This window comes from Staurois parvus, unplaced genomic scaffold (genome assembly GCF_062004578.1).
Source record: "Staurois parvus isolate SC_StPar_1 unplaced genomic scaffold, SC_StPar_1.0 ptg000239l, whole genome shotgun sequence".
In the NCBI taxonomy this organism is placed as follows: Eukaryota; Metazoa; Chordata; class Amphibia; order Anura; family Ranidae; genus Staurois; species Staurois parvus.
Genome location: NW_028318035.1, coordinates 1,584,631 through 1,600,518, shown reverse-complemented (window position 1 = coordinate 1,600,518; position 15,888 = coordinate 1,584,631).

Here is a 15,888-nt window from a genome sequence, read left to right as displayed (position 1 = left end):
ATGTTGACCCATTTCATTCAGGCATATGTTTAATATGTCAACTTGTTTATCAAGATCAATAATACAACTATCCTAGCCTAGCCTCGTACCAGGGTGCTAGGTGTATTCCTGAACTTTGACCTTTCATTTTAGCCCCTTATTCAATCGCTGTTCACATTTTGCAACTCTCAGTTACGTAACATATCCAAAACACGTCCCTTCTTAACCAATGAGGGCACCAAGCTTCTCACACACTCTCTTGTCATCTCGTACCACTATTACAACTCCCTCTTCATTGGTTTGCCTCTGTACAGGCTATCCCCCCTTCAGTCTATCATGCATGCTGCTGCCAGACTCATCTAACTTACCAATCACTCTGTCTGTCATCCTCTCTGCCATTTCCTACACTTCAGAGTACAAACATACAAAGTCATTCACAACTGCCCCCTAGCTATATCACCAACCTCATTTCAAAATATCTCCCAAACCATCCTTTCTGCTCCTCCTGCTTTCTAGATCCATCATCACCTCATCCTATTTTCCTCTCCAGAACCTCTCCTATCCTCTGGAAATCCAAACCTGTCAAGCAGCTATCTTCTACATCTCCTCAGGGATGCCCTGATTGGGTAAAACGCATTGAGGTTGAACCAAACACTGATGTCACATCCTGTCTGTCATTTCCTGTGTTTGGAGAGCATGCTGGACCTTGAAGTGGTTTAGTGGTCAGCCATTACTGTCTATTAGTTGCTGGAAACACTGAATGCCGGTTTTTAGGCACTATTTCATGTGAGTTTACATCTGAATGTTCCTAATAGGGGAATCTTTTTACTATTTTTAACCAGTTGCCACCCGGCCTATAACCAGATGGTGGCCGGGGGAACAGCTCTTCCCTCTGGGTGGACACCATATGGCGTCCTTTCCGGAACGCACATTGCGCATGCCCTCAGGGCCGCGCTGTAGTGAGATCTGTCACCGGCCGTGTACCTCGGACGATGACAGATCTGTGTACCTGAAAATTGGCCTGGGCAGGAAGGGGGTAAAAGTGCCCTGTATGGAAGTGGTTAAGGTGTAGTGCACAAAGATCTTTTGTTTGTGGCCTACCTGCTGTATGTGATGCACTGAGCTTTGGTGAGGAGGTGCCTGGAGCAGAGTGCTAGGTTGGCAGAGCTGTGGAACATGCAGAAAGCCTGTGATCCATGTAACTGAGCCCAATTTGACCCAAATTCGACAGAGGGTCACATTACCTCTGGTGAGTCTTTACCTTAAGGGGAAAGTGTGGCACATCACACTTTTGGAGAACTTCTGCTTGAACAAGCAAGCAACTGCACAGTAAATAATTCACTATTTTGTTGGGACTATATTTTCTGCGAAATGTATATGGACTGAATACATGTTTGACGGACATAAAATAATGCACAATACACAGTGGTATAATATATTTATTTTATTGTAGCTTATCCATAGCACTGATCAATTTTAAATGTTAACACATCTCTTCGGCATGCAATTCATACATGACCTACCTCTACATTGGAAATACCATCTTTGATGACACCGCCATAATTTGTACTGTAACTTCATGTTTGTTTTTAAGACTGTAAAAATAACACAGCATATCTTTTCAACTTTTGAATTGTTCAGTTTACTGTATAAGAGAATTGTGCCGTTAAAGTCCCACCAATAAGAGGACTTCCCCATTGTATCTTTTAGAGATGTTGGCACCCCTTGTATCATACCACTTTCCCTCTTCTCTTTGGAGATGACTGCATTAAATCTGTCCAAAAAAGAGTATAGTAAACATCCCAGGTATGATAAAGTTCTTCACACATAGTAAACAATGCAAAGTGAAACCAAAGATCGCTTCTCTCTGCTCTCACTGTGAGAGGAGAGAGAAGCGATCCTGCAGCCTGTAAGTGTACAGCAGCCTGTCAGGCTGCCTATGCACTCAGACTGCAGTGCCAGCCACCCCAGTGTCTCTGATCACTGCCCCAGTGTAGGAACAATAAACAATGTAGCCAGCCCCTGTCACCTGTCCCAGTGCGCACAAAACACCACCATACCAGAGTCCTGATCACCACCATACCCCACACCAGCTCCATGATCACCACCACATCCCATACCAGCACCCTGATCACCTCCATATGCCATACCAGCACCCTGAATACTGCCATACACCATACCAGCACCCTGATCACCTCTGTACCCCATACAAGCATTCTGATCACTGCCATACCCCATACCAGCATCCTGATCACCACCATGCCCCATACCAGTATCTTGATCACCCCATATGCCATACCAGTGTCTTGCTCACCACCATACCCTATACCAACTTCTTGATCACCACCATACTCCATACCAGATTTGTGATCACCATCATACCCCATACCAGTGTCCTGATCACCCCTATACCCCATACCAGCATCCTGATCACCCCTATACCCCATACCAGTGTTCTGATCACCACCATACCAGCGTCCTGATCACCGTCATACCTCATGTTAACGCCCTGATCACTGCCACATCCCATACCAACGTCCTAATCACCGCCATACATCATACCAGCGTCTGGCATTTTAAGGTCTCATTTGATCAATTTTCAGATATACAGTATTCCCCATAGTTTATAGACTGTATATCTTTCACACAAGACTAAATAATATACAGTTTTGTGGGTTATTTTTACCTTAAAAATGTATCAAAATAAATTTTGGCCTAAACTTCTGAAGAAAAATTATTTATTTGCAAAATGTTATAACAAAAACTGAGCAAAAAATTATTTTTTCAGTCTTTTTTAAAAATCAAGTGGTGATCAAATACCATTACAGGAAAGCTTTATTGGTCTAAAAAAAATTATAAAAATTTCAAATGGGTTCACTGTTGCTTGACTGATACTCAAAGTTGATAGTCTTGAAAGCTGAAAATTGGTCTGGACTGAAAGTGGTGAAAGTGTCTGGACTCGAAGTGGTTAAATGCCCTATTTACCAAAAGCTCAATAAAAAAGTAACACAATTAAAGTGGTTCTAACAACAGAAGGTTTTTGTTACCTTAATGCATTCTCTGCATTAAGGTAAAAAAATGTCTGCATGCAGCCCCCCTCCTGAGCCTGATCTCGACCCAGTGCTCTCTCTGCTCTCTCCCTCCTCATTGACTCAGAAGCAGCAGCAGGTGCCATTGGACATACAGAGTGGGGCTTTGGAGCGAGCACGCATAAGTGCCCCCATAGCAAGTGGCTTGCTATGGGGGCACTTGGCAGGGGGAAATGCTGGTAGCACCAGCAAGGAACCTTAGAATAGGAGTATCGGGGCTGTTCTGTGCAAAGCCATTGCACAGAGCAGGTAATATAACATGTTTGTTATTTTAAATTTTAAAAAAATTGGTTTAGAATCACTTTAAGTCTCCCCTTCCTGCTTAGAAAGAGTCCACTGCTTGTTCTTGCAAGGCGATGAGATAGCACATGGTAATACTAATCTTACTCCATGGTCCCTTGAGAGCCATCTTCCACTCTCCAGCACAGGAATGTAGGCAGTCTCTCCTAACAGTGGCCACATCCTCATTAGACATTTACATTGTTGAGGGGAGACTAGTCAGAGACCAACATAAAGGGTAGCCTTAGCTGACCAGTCTTCACTACTGTCACCAGTGGAGAGAGAGATTGCAGGACATGGGCTAAGATGAGCATTACTATGTGTTATCCTATCCTCTTGGAAAAACAAGACAAAGGCAATTTTATCACTTTTTTAATAATATGACTGCAGGTAGGCTTTAAAGCTAAACTCTGGGCATTACACAAAAAAACATCCTTGCAGTGCCCCCCCCCCCCCCACTGCAAGAGCTAAATGCACATGACTAGGGTACCACAGATGTCTCCAATTCATACTAAACTTGTTACCACATATATCCCCTCCACTATTCCCCCTTATTGTAAGAACAAATGATTAAGGACACCAATCTGGAGAAAAATGTGGCCATTTATTAACAATACCCAACGATAACATTCCTTAAAGCAGAAACAATATTCATAATCCAGTAACTGTAAATTACAGGCTGCCGGTCTTAGGAGGCACCTAAGAGTCAACCAACATCAAATTGTGTATCTATGTTACTATTTAACGACCCCCAGCCGCAAAACACCGGCTCGTGGACAAACCCACTTCTCCACAGATACCTCCTTGTTACAACTTCCCAGTTAATCCACTATTAACTGGGATCCAACAGAGGACACAATACTTTAGATGGGTCACTACAATGAACTGTTCTCAAAATGTTAACACCTCCAAAGACCCCACCTGCCAAGGCTCTTTATTTGTCCTGGGACTTTAAATGAGGCACAACACACATGACCAACGAATAACTAGTTTCCAACATTAATTTTTAATAAATGAACAAACTTCTCATTGCTTACAAAGAGAGGATAAAATGGTAACAAGCTGATTTGTAATAAATCCATATTAATGCATTTCATATATAATTGGATATACAATTGACTGTATACAATCCAGATGTCAATACTTAATTACATTAAAATTGCATCCATTAACTCGACGTGTTTCGTGACTCTTAGTTCACTTCTTTAGGAGTAGATGCATGGATAATATAAATCAGCTAAAAATACATATGACAGTATTCGCAAATGGTGATCTCCCTGGAAGTCTCACCCGGGAGCTGTGGAAGTATGACTCCGCGAGAACCCAAGGGGACAAGCCAGAAGCAGATTCAAAGAGTGTGGGTAATCGTGATAGCACCCATAGTAATTACATGAATCAAGAAATGTACGTCAAAGTGTTGCTTCTCAGTATCCTCATGGAGAGGATGTCCAAAAGAAAACTGAGCCAATGAAAGGCAGGAAGATTCCATCATGTCGGCTTCTCCGAGGGTTTTACTGCCTTTTGGATCTCCTCCCCGTATACCTTGAGCGGCACCACCTACTCTCCCTTAACTGGCCAATAACAGTAAGTGACCACCATTCTACTGTACAGTATTTATATGTAACCCTCTCCTTCTTTGTTTCCCCTGCCCTTCGCCAATTTTTTTTTTTTTTTGTGCTTTGGGTGTCAGAGCCTGGGATCAAACCTGGTCCTTCTGCCTTGTGCCTTGGTTTCTCTTGAACCTTGAACTCCTTGCTCCTCCCATGAACTTCCTTATAAAAGCCATGTCCATGCACTTCCTCCTTGCCAGATTATTGTGCCTTACCAGCCAATATCCCGCTTACTGTTCCTGCTGCTGTCTTCATCTACGTTACCGACCTTTGGCTTGCTACTGACAACGATTCTGCCTCATCCTATCTACTACCATTGGTGACCGACCATTGGCTTGTGACTGACTCCGCTTTGGTTTGATCCTTGAACTGTTTGATCCGCTTTTGGTTTCCAGCCTACTTATTCCCTGGTGGGGTGATTCTGAGATCTGCAACCTGGCATTCACACGCAGCCAAATCCATCTCCACCATTAGGAGCGCTGGGGAAGACCGGTGGATGCTTAGACCCCGCACCTCAGGTGAGCTGCGTCATTCCCAGGGTGGGACACTGGTGTACCAATCCTGCTGGTTTCAGGTAAGCCTTACAACTGCTGTAGCAACTGGTCTCTGAACCTGACCTTATATTGTGACATTGGGCTTATCTTTATGTTAAGATAGAAGAAATCGCTGTAATACTTGCCTAATTCCCATCTGGCAGGCCTTAACATTCTCTTCTCTCCAGCACTCCAGGTTGTGGGCAGGCCTATGTCATTATCAAGTACAATGCGGGACAAGACCTGTAAGCAGGGTCCATTTCGCCATAAGGTGCAGTAAGCACGTGCATATAGGCAGCGCATAAAATGCAGCATTTCCCTCTATCATTATTGGCAATGCATTTTTTTTCCATGATCAGTAGAAATAATCATTTCATAGATGGTTTACTCATTATCATAATATTCTAAACCAGTTCAGTCCAAGAAAACAAGGAAATGGTGTGTTTTAAAGAGGTGATCCTAGCGCTAAGGGTGCCAAGAGTTGTATGCCTGCAGGCTCTGATGATAAAAATCTGTACCTGCCTGTACGTGCAGAGAAAAATCAGGTCTCCTTTTCTGCCAGACAGGGCAGTGCTATGTGACAGAGCTGTTTAAATCTCAGGACTGCACGGATAGAAATACTAATCCTTTGGCAGAACAGTTCCAATATTTGTGTTTCATTTGTGTATTCAGCTCTTTCTCTGGAGTTCAGAGTTCAAGTTTGTGTACTGTAGAGTAACAATGCAGTGCAACAATGAAGTAAGTAAATGCAGTCACTGTTGTGTAGACTAACCCATTAGAGCTATAGATTGGTGCCAATAAATGAATATTTAAACAGCCAGCTAAGCACTTAATCAGCTCAAAATCAGACCAAGAGCTAATAAACAACCTTTCTTCACTTGTGGGAAACTTGCATCAATTACTTCCAAATGGGTAGATAAAAGCTAGGAGATAGCAACAGGAGGGAGGTGGGGTCCTGGGACTGTCAGTTCAGAAGGTCCAAACATAACTACTATTTCCTTCTATAGAATAAAGCAGTATTTTTCATCCATCCCCTCTTGTTTCTTTTATTCCTTGGGCCTCAACCGTGACAACTCACCCTAAAATCCAGGGTGCTACCCTGTTTTTTTAACCCTGTCACCCTGCAAGATGTAAAAATCCCCCTTAGTTCCTCTTACTCACCAGAGATCTGTTTTGGTCTTTTTTCCTGCATAGTTAGCAGGTGACCCTTACTTTACAGCCCAGTCCTGATATGTCCATATGTATACTGATCAGCCATAACATCATGACCATACACCATAACCCGTGAAAGCATGGACTCCACTATAACTCAGAAGGTATGCGATGGTATCTGGCACCATGCCATCAGTAACAGAGCCTTTAAGTACTGTCATTTGAGAGGTGGGGCCTCCATGGATTGGACTTTTTTTACAGCACATCCCACAGATACTCGATTGGGTTGAGATCTGGAGAATTTGGAGGCCACCTTTTTTGCAGTGTAGCAGGGCACATTATCCTGATTAAAGAGGCCACTTCCCTTAAAGTGTTACTAAACCCACAACAGTAAAATCAGTCTGTATATGCAGTAAAGCATGTTTGTTATTGTCAGGAATGGACTCGGCACTGGTGGTGGGACTCACCTGCCATGTGGGCTGCAGTACCAGGGCTGACCAGCGGGTGCTCTCAGCAGCCAGAAGCTCACTCCTGTAGTCAGCCAACACCTGGGGCTGATTGCAGGAGGTGTATTTAAGGAATGACCAGGCCTGTGATCGGCGCCTTGGTGTATGTTTCCCATAAGCCCCTGTACCTGGTATCCTGTGTTCCTGCCTTGTTGCTGACCCTGCTTTGATCCTGACCTCTGCTGACCGTCTCCTGTTGAACCCCTGGCTTGCCTGACCATAATTCTGCCTGATCCTCGGTACCGCGCTGCCCGCTACCTGCTAAACCTGGCTTGTGACCCCGACCATTCTCTGCTTGCTCCTCCTGTACCACGCTGCCCGCACGATACTGACCCGGCCTGTCTGACTACGCTTACTTCACCCGACGATCCATCCATCCCGCACGGATCACCTTTAGTAAGTCTGCCTGCCTCTTCCCATCAGACTCCGTTCCTGCACTCCCCTGCCTGTACTCTCTACCACAGCCGGACGCACTCAGGGGTCGCGACCTGGTTCCAGTCTGCACCAAGTCCATCCCCACCATCAGGGGCCCTAGTGAATAGCAGGCTGGGACTTAGACCCCGCGCCCTGAGGAAATCCATGCTGTGGGCTGTAGAGACACTGCCAGGCAGCACCTGACAGTACCTTACGGCCTGCCTGACCATTCCACCTCTCCAGCCTGACTACGCCTGTGTTCCTGAAGCCTGCTACTTCCCTGTGTCAGTCCACACATTTCTGGTCATACCCGGATCCCTAACAGTTATTCTCACTGTGGAAGCTAAGGGGTTAATCCTCTGTTTGTTTAAAAATGCTGTTTGATCCTGACTTCTCTGATCCTCCCCTTCTTCTAGTGTCCCCCTCGTATCTCCTGAAAAGACATAGCGTGTGGAGACACTCTGCACATGCTCAGTTTAGTGTGTATTAATAGAGAGTTTTTTTTTTCCTGGAATAGTGCATGTGATCAGCACAGGGGCAATCAGTGCTGTCCAGACAGAGGTCAGGGGTTCTGCATTCTCCTAGAGCAGAATGAAAACTCCTCCTACAAGCTTTAACATGTGCTCTGCTGAACACTGATAGAAGTCATAAGACTGCTCTAACTGCTGATGAGAAAAGGTATTTAGCAGTTTCTATTTACTAAAATAGCTGCATTTCCATGTTCTGTGTAATGTGGGAGACCAGATATAGTGAATGCAGGGTCCTGTGTTTAGTAACACTTTAAGGAATACTAAAAGGATGCACTTGGTCAGCAACAATGTTTAGGTAGGTGGTACATGTCAAAGTTACATTCACATGAATGGCAGGACCTAAGGTTTCCCAGCAGACTATTGCCGAAAGCGTCACACTGTTCCCGCTGACTTGCCTTCTTCCCATACTGCATCCTGGAACCAGTTTTTCCTAGGTAAGCAGCACACACACACCCGTGATTCATCAGACCAGGCCACCTTCTTCCATTGCTCTGTGGTCCAGGTCTAATGCTCACATGCCCATTGTAGGGACTTTTGGTGTACAGTGGGGCAAAAAAGTATTTAGTCAGCCACCAATTGTGCAAGTTCTCCCACTTAAAAAGATGAGAGAGGCCTGTAACTGGCATCATAGGTAGACCTCAACTATGAGAGAAAAATGAGAAAAAAAATCCAGACAATCACATTGGCTGATTTGGAAAGAATTTATTTGCAAATTATGGTGGAAAATAAGTATTTGGTCACCTACAAACAAGCTAGATTTCTGGCTCTCCTTGACCTGTACCTTCTTCTTTAAGAGGCTCATCTGTCCTGCACTCATTACCTGTATCAATGGCACCTGTTTGAACTTGTTATCAGTATAAAAGACACCTGCCCACAACCTCAAACAGTCACACTCCAAACTCCACTATGGTGAAGACCAAAGAGCTGTCGAAGGACACCAGAAACAAAATTGTAGACCTGCACCAGGCTGGGAAGACTGAATCTCCAATAGGCAAGATACTTTTTTGCCCTACTGTATATTCCTGCTGGTATATCACCATACAAGTTGGGTGTTATGTTATTTGGGCTTTTTTTTCAGCTTGAACTTGGTGGATGCCCCACCACCTCTGGCTCAGGCTCTCTGCTCCCTGCTCACCCTTACCACTTGTAAGAACAGAAGTCTGGCTTCTGTGCTGTTGTGTGACAGCTTGTCTCCTAGTGGCTCCCACAGATCTGATCTCTGGAGGGGGCATTGAAAAGGTAGTGCAGTTAGTGGTAGTGTAGGGTCCTGTTCAAAACCGTCTGCCTTGTCATGGAGGCAGGCTTCATATTTTTTGGCCAAAATATAAATCTTTACCGTTAGATCTTGAAAACACTGATGACTTCAAATAGACTTTTCATTTTCATATATTAAGTTGTAAGAGTGTTCAAATAAAAGTTGGCACACTGAAGGACTTGGCGCGATGGCTGGTGGGTGGATTTGGTGGGGTGACCAGTGGGCAGGCCCTGGGGAATGTTGGAGGTCAGGCCCAGGGGGCACAGGCCTAAAGCTGTGTAAGGAGCCCAAAACGTTCTGATGGCTGCCATGCTGCACATGTGTGCACTTTGTGAGTAGCACAACCCTAAACTCTACACTCTGTGTGTAGCTCACCCTTGAAATCTGCACTCTCTACATATTGCACCTCTGAAATCTGCAGTCTCTACATATTGCACCCCAGAACTCTGCACTCTGTGTGTAGTGCACCCCTGAACTCTGCACTCTGCATGTAATGCACTCCTGCTATTTAATTCCCCTTTAAGATCCTCCCACTGATACTGAAATTTGGCCACACGTACTATTTGATGTGGTTGATGTGATGTACATGGTATAAATTATGCATGCTTTGAGCCTTCAGGGTTTGGGGAAATCACCATGTAGCTGTCACTCTGCTGCTCAGCACCCCTTGCGGGGGCCCTGTCAGGATCCTAAGCAACTGGGAGTTAGATGGATTTATGCTACCAACATGTGGATTATATGGACGTAAAACAACCATTTATGGATTTATGCTGCCAAGTATGAATTTACTGCCAATAATGGACTCTTGCATTGCAAAGGACATTTAAAGTGGATGTAAACCCTTGCATATGGAAGTAAAGTGACTGGCCTCAGGTGATACACAGAGATGAAACAAATCATCCTGCATAAGCAGAACCTGTTTATCTACATCCATATCTCCTCTACAGCCTTTCAAAGTGCAACATTTACACATGATCTCTCAGCTGTGAAAAGCAGGGGGCGGAGAGCTGAAGTTACATCAATGAGGAGAGCTCTGAGAGCTGATTGGATGGAAGGGACACACACCCCTTAACACAGCACACAGAAAAAGAGTTGAGGCTGTCAATCACAGGCTGTGCTCTCCCCATCACCCTTTTTCTCCTGGTGTCAGAAAAACTTATCAGAAGCAACTCATTCTGATAGAAGAGGAATGAGGCAGTGGACTGAAATCACACTTAGTGCTCTGTATTGAGACAAACACACATTACAGAGGGATATGCTTTGTTTATATTTTATGCCTGAGGTTTAAAACCACTTTAATGGACTTTTATTACTTAAATAAGGTATCTCTACCTCATGGGGCACTGCAACAGGGGCACTTGGAGAACGTTGTCAAGAATGTGTGTGGAAATATCCTGGAGAACTGATTTCTTTGTTACATTCAATACTTTAGTAAAATAACTTGTTCAGTTTTACTGCCTGGTCTGGAGTTATTAAAAGGGGGCATGCAAAGCATATCAAAGAACAGAACAGGGCTTATTCCAGGGGACAAGAGAAATTAGATACAGTATAGAGGTTTAACAAGCAGAGAAGCTGTCCCAAGGAGGCTATATTTCTGTTGCTAATATATGTGTGGAGTTTTTTTTATAGGATTTCATTGTAATTTGTGTTGCAATGAGATGACTAGTGTAGAAGAGATGTGCTAAGACCATAGCTACTGCACCATCCCCTACACAACTCTCTCTCTCTCTCTTTCACTCTATATCCCCCATCCCCCCAACTCTCAATATACCAATGAAGGAGACCAAACCACCGTTATTAACAATTCAACTTAAATAACACAAAAACATTTCTTAAAACAGAAACATACAGGAAAAGTTGTTGGTCTTAGAAGGCACAAAACAATACCGATATCCCCTGTGAAACCTTAACCATAATAATAATACTAAGCCTCCTGCCACAACGCACCGGCTCAGAGACAAAACACACCATCCGCAGTGCAGAACCTCCATCTTCCAGTTAAACCTTGGTTAACCGGAATGCACCCGGGCACACCATACCACTGATGGGTCCCAACCATTATTTGTCACCTCCAAACACCAACAACCACCCCAAAGCCAGAACAAACCGGGAACTGAAAGACCCAAACAACCTTAAGGAAGGGTGGGAGGGAAGTTTCCTCTTCCGTTGCCACCTCTGTACTGGACCCTCCACCACTTCCAAAGGTGACAAGAACCCACCCCGCACTACCCATCACCAATCAGGTAAACCTACATGTTTTACAACCTTCCCACCTTTCCTTAACCCTTTACTGTCTTTCCTACCCTCTTCCCATAGTCATGTCTGCTATTTTTTTTCTTTTTTGCTACAGGCACCGCTATAAAGTATTTATCTTTATCTCATTTATCTTATCTAATGACTACTGTACTTGTCTAGTGCTTTAGCAACCAATCAGCCAGGAAGCAGGTGACATGGCATGGGAGACTGGTAGTGAAGGGCTTGGCCCCTTTACTGGTTTGCCGGGAGCCAGCCTCGAGAGTAGAGTTTTTCTTTTTTCAGGTCAGCGGTGGTGTCGGGCATTGTCCTTGGATCTACTTCGGAGGATATTTTTTTAATTTTTGTTTTTATTAAAGGACTTGTCAAAGGCTGTCTCCTGTCATTTTTATACTTCACTTTTTTTTTGACTGGGTAGTGGTACCATGTACTGCGTACTCATTTACATGGGGGAGTGGGATCTGGGAGCTCCCTTGTTAAAGGCTTCCAGATTCCGATAAGCCTGATGCCTTCCCCACAACCACATACCACGGTGGTTGTGCGCTCCACTCACCGGATGTGACATCACACAAAACAACCGGAACCAACAATTGAGTCAACACATTTTGCCCCTCCTCCAGGGCGTCCTCACAGACAATAATCTCTGGTCCCTGCGTGCTTAATATACCATTCTAAGAACCTCCCATCCTAGTGATACACTTCCTGAATACTTCCTGTTGGGTGTATTTTGTGTGACATCACAGTGGAGTGGAGCCTACGTGAATTTGCGGCACTCTGGAACCATCTTTGTTATCGCCAAATAAGGAATATGATCATAAGGCTAATATATTGCTGATCAAATGTGAGTGTAATACGTATCTCTGGTTTTATTGAATAAATAGCTCAACAGTATTACACTATGAGTGTCTTTTCTACTTCCATCTATCACCTGCATGGTGAATTATGGAACTTATTGATGAACTACATCTACCAATGACCTAACACTATTGAATCTTGGATATCTCTGTGAGCAGATTCCACCAGAAATAAGCATTTTTGATTCTTAAGACCAAAAAGTTAGAAGTCCATCGTATCTGGTGAGTTTAGAAAACACAAGGGAAGGTTCACTGAGCACTACGTGGTGAAATTATTATTTTAAAGAGATGGGATATACATTTTTTTAGACTTTCTTTCCTTTGCGTGTATTTCTTCATTAAAGCACTGAATGCACTTAATATATAAGATTGTGGACTTGATTATTTTTGCGCTGTGTTTATCATTATATATTAGGTGTAGGTGTTTTTTTGCACCTTTTGAACAGCAGCATTGTTTAGTAGAATTATGTATAATTTTTTCACATATTGTTCACATACTTGGAAGCGTGGGTGACTTGTCGTATAATATAAGGAGCTTATCTGAGTTAAAAAAACATACTGGAAAAGAATGATATCTTTTAAAACAGAGTTTAGTGTCACTTTAAGGCCGGGTCACATAAAACCAACACATTTGTTACTCTGCAAGTAGAAGTGCATTGCTTTAAGGCAGCCCACTACATTACAGTGCAGGTGTGTTGCCTTAGTGAAGGGGTCTCCAAATGTTCTAAACAAATGACCAATTTACTGGTCTTCAGACTTTAGAGGCACCGAACTGAGGCCAGTGGGAGTAGAAATTGCCACATTATCAGTGGAGTGTCTCACGTTTGGTGGTCAGTGGGAGTAAGGAAATTACTGTGGTCACTAGGAGGAGGAATAGTGATCCATCATTGATGTCAGTGGGAGAAATAGTGCCCAATTGTTGGTGTCAGTGGAAGGAATAGGAATAGTGCTCTATCTTTGGTGTCAGTGAAAAAAATAGCGCTCCATTGTTGATGTCAGTGGAAGGAATGATGCCCCATCATTAGTGTCAGTGGGAGGAAAAGTGCCCCATCATTGGTGTCAGTGGGAGGAATAGTGCCCCATCATTGATGTCAGTGGGAGGAATAGTGCCCCATCATTGATGTCAGTGGAAGGAATAGGAATAGTGCTCTATCTTTGGTGTCAGTGGAAAAAATAGCGCTCCATTGTTGATGTCAGTGGAAGGAATGATGCCCCATCATTAGTGTCAGCGGGAGGAAAAGTGCCCCATCATTGGTGTCAGTGGGAGGAATGGTGCCCCATCATTGTTGTCAGTGGAAGGAATAGTGCTGCATCTTTGTTGTCAGTGGGAGGAATAGTGCCCCATCATTGATGTCAGTGGAAGGAATAGTGCTGCATCTTTGTTGTCAGTGGGAGGAATAGTGCCCCATCATTGATGTCAGTGGAAGGAATAGTGCTCCATCTTTGGTGTCAGTGGGAGGAATAGTGCCCCATCATTGGTGTCAGTGGGAGGAATAGTGCCCCATCATTGGTGTCAGTGGAAGGAATAGTGCTCCATCTTTGGTGTCAGTGGGAGGAATAGTGCCCCATCATTGATGTCAATGGAAGAAATAGTGCTCCATCTTTGGTGTCAGTGGGAGGAATAGTGCTGCATCTTTGGTGTCAGTGGGAGGAATAGTGCTCCATTATTTGTTAGGATTAGGAAAATGTTGCATTGCTGGTGTCAGTGGAAGGAATAATGCCCCATCGTTGGTGTCTGTGAAAGGAATACCGCACCATCATTGGTGTCAAATGAAGAAATAATGGCCCATTGTTGGTGTCAGTGGGAGAAAAAGTGCCCCTTCTTTGGTGCTTGTGGGAAATAATGGTTAATATTGTTTCATTGTTTAAATCAGTGGGAGGAATTATGCCCCAATGTTGGTGTCAATGGAAGGAATGGTGCCTTATCATTGGTGTCAGTGGGAGGAATGGCATCCTGTATTAGTCGGAGGAGTAGTGCCTTAAGGACCAGATAAAGGCAAGCAAAGGGCCCCATCTGGCCCATGGGCCACAGCTTGAATACCACTTGCCTTACTGCATTGACAATTAGTTGCCATTGCTGCAAGAGAATGCTGATAGGAGGAGAGAGCAGAGTGACAGAGAGATCAGCTCATCAGTCTGCTGCTTCTCCTTTCACTGTCCGCTCACAGGCTGGAGAACAGGCAAAACCTGTAAAGGCCCTTTCACATTGCAGTAAAAACACATATGCATTTTTGCTGTGTTTCAGATGCAATTCCAGTGTGTTTCTGGTGCGTTTTTTGGTTGCTTGTACCTGTGAAAAATGGACGTGACTCAAAAATGCAAAATGTGGTGCATTTTGATGTGTTTTTGTTGCACTTTTGCGGCATTTTCCATTAATTTCAATGGGGAGCTGTGTTTTTTATGCAGTTTTTAAAACCACACCAAAGATGCAGCATGTCCAGAGTTTTCAAAATGCACCGCACCCGCAGTGCAGTGGTGTGAAGAGTCCCATAGGATTTAAAGGGAAACATTTTTCTTGCGTGTAAATGGGCCCTAAGTATTAATTAACCACAGCAGAGAAAAATCAGGTCTTCTCTCCTACCACTCAGGGCTTTGCTGGGTGGCAGATCTGTGTAAATTTCAGGTCTGGATTGACATAACCACAAATCTTTTGGGAAATAAAACAACACCCATACAATTTGTGTATTTAATCTGTGTATTTAGCTGCTTGTCTGGAGTTCAGACAACGGATGTGAACTCTTCATCTGATCCAGCATATTACTAGAGGGGGCAGTCTTGCTCTTCTGAAACTGAACCATCGGTCAGCTCACTGCGAAAATGATTACAACGCTTAATCTGAGTGATTACAGTAAATGTACATAGCCACACATATGTAGGACCAGTTATGTTACTCATTCTAATGACCATGATGCAAAGCAATTACAGCACACATGCAAATGAGACCCAGATCATTATGATAATGATAACAATAACTTCACACCGAAGGTTTGCAGCCGTATTAAAAAATAGCATTCTATTAGTTTCCTTGGTACACTTCCCCTCTACGATTTGTTACAGTCTGTTTTTGCAAGAACAGAATTTATTTATCACGACCATCAAACGCTTGAGAACTCAGGATCGCCCATTATGTTTATTTTACCTGTCTCACCAGTCCCAAGAAAAATCACAATAATCTCCATGATAGGAATGGTTATGGCGGATTGAACAGCTTCAGAAAAGAATTGTGTAGTTCAATTTTTGGTGTCTCGATAATTGCAAATGTCGTCCTCGGGGCTGTAGCTAAAATTTCTGTCCTGATGTTTCTGACAGCGAAATTATTTTGAAAGCTGAAAAAAGGCACCGCTTCACTCGGCATCAATATTTCAGGACCTCTTCTGTCAAGTTTGGGCTGCTGGCAAATTCAAAGTGGAACACGGGCTTAGTGAGCGCAAACA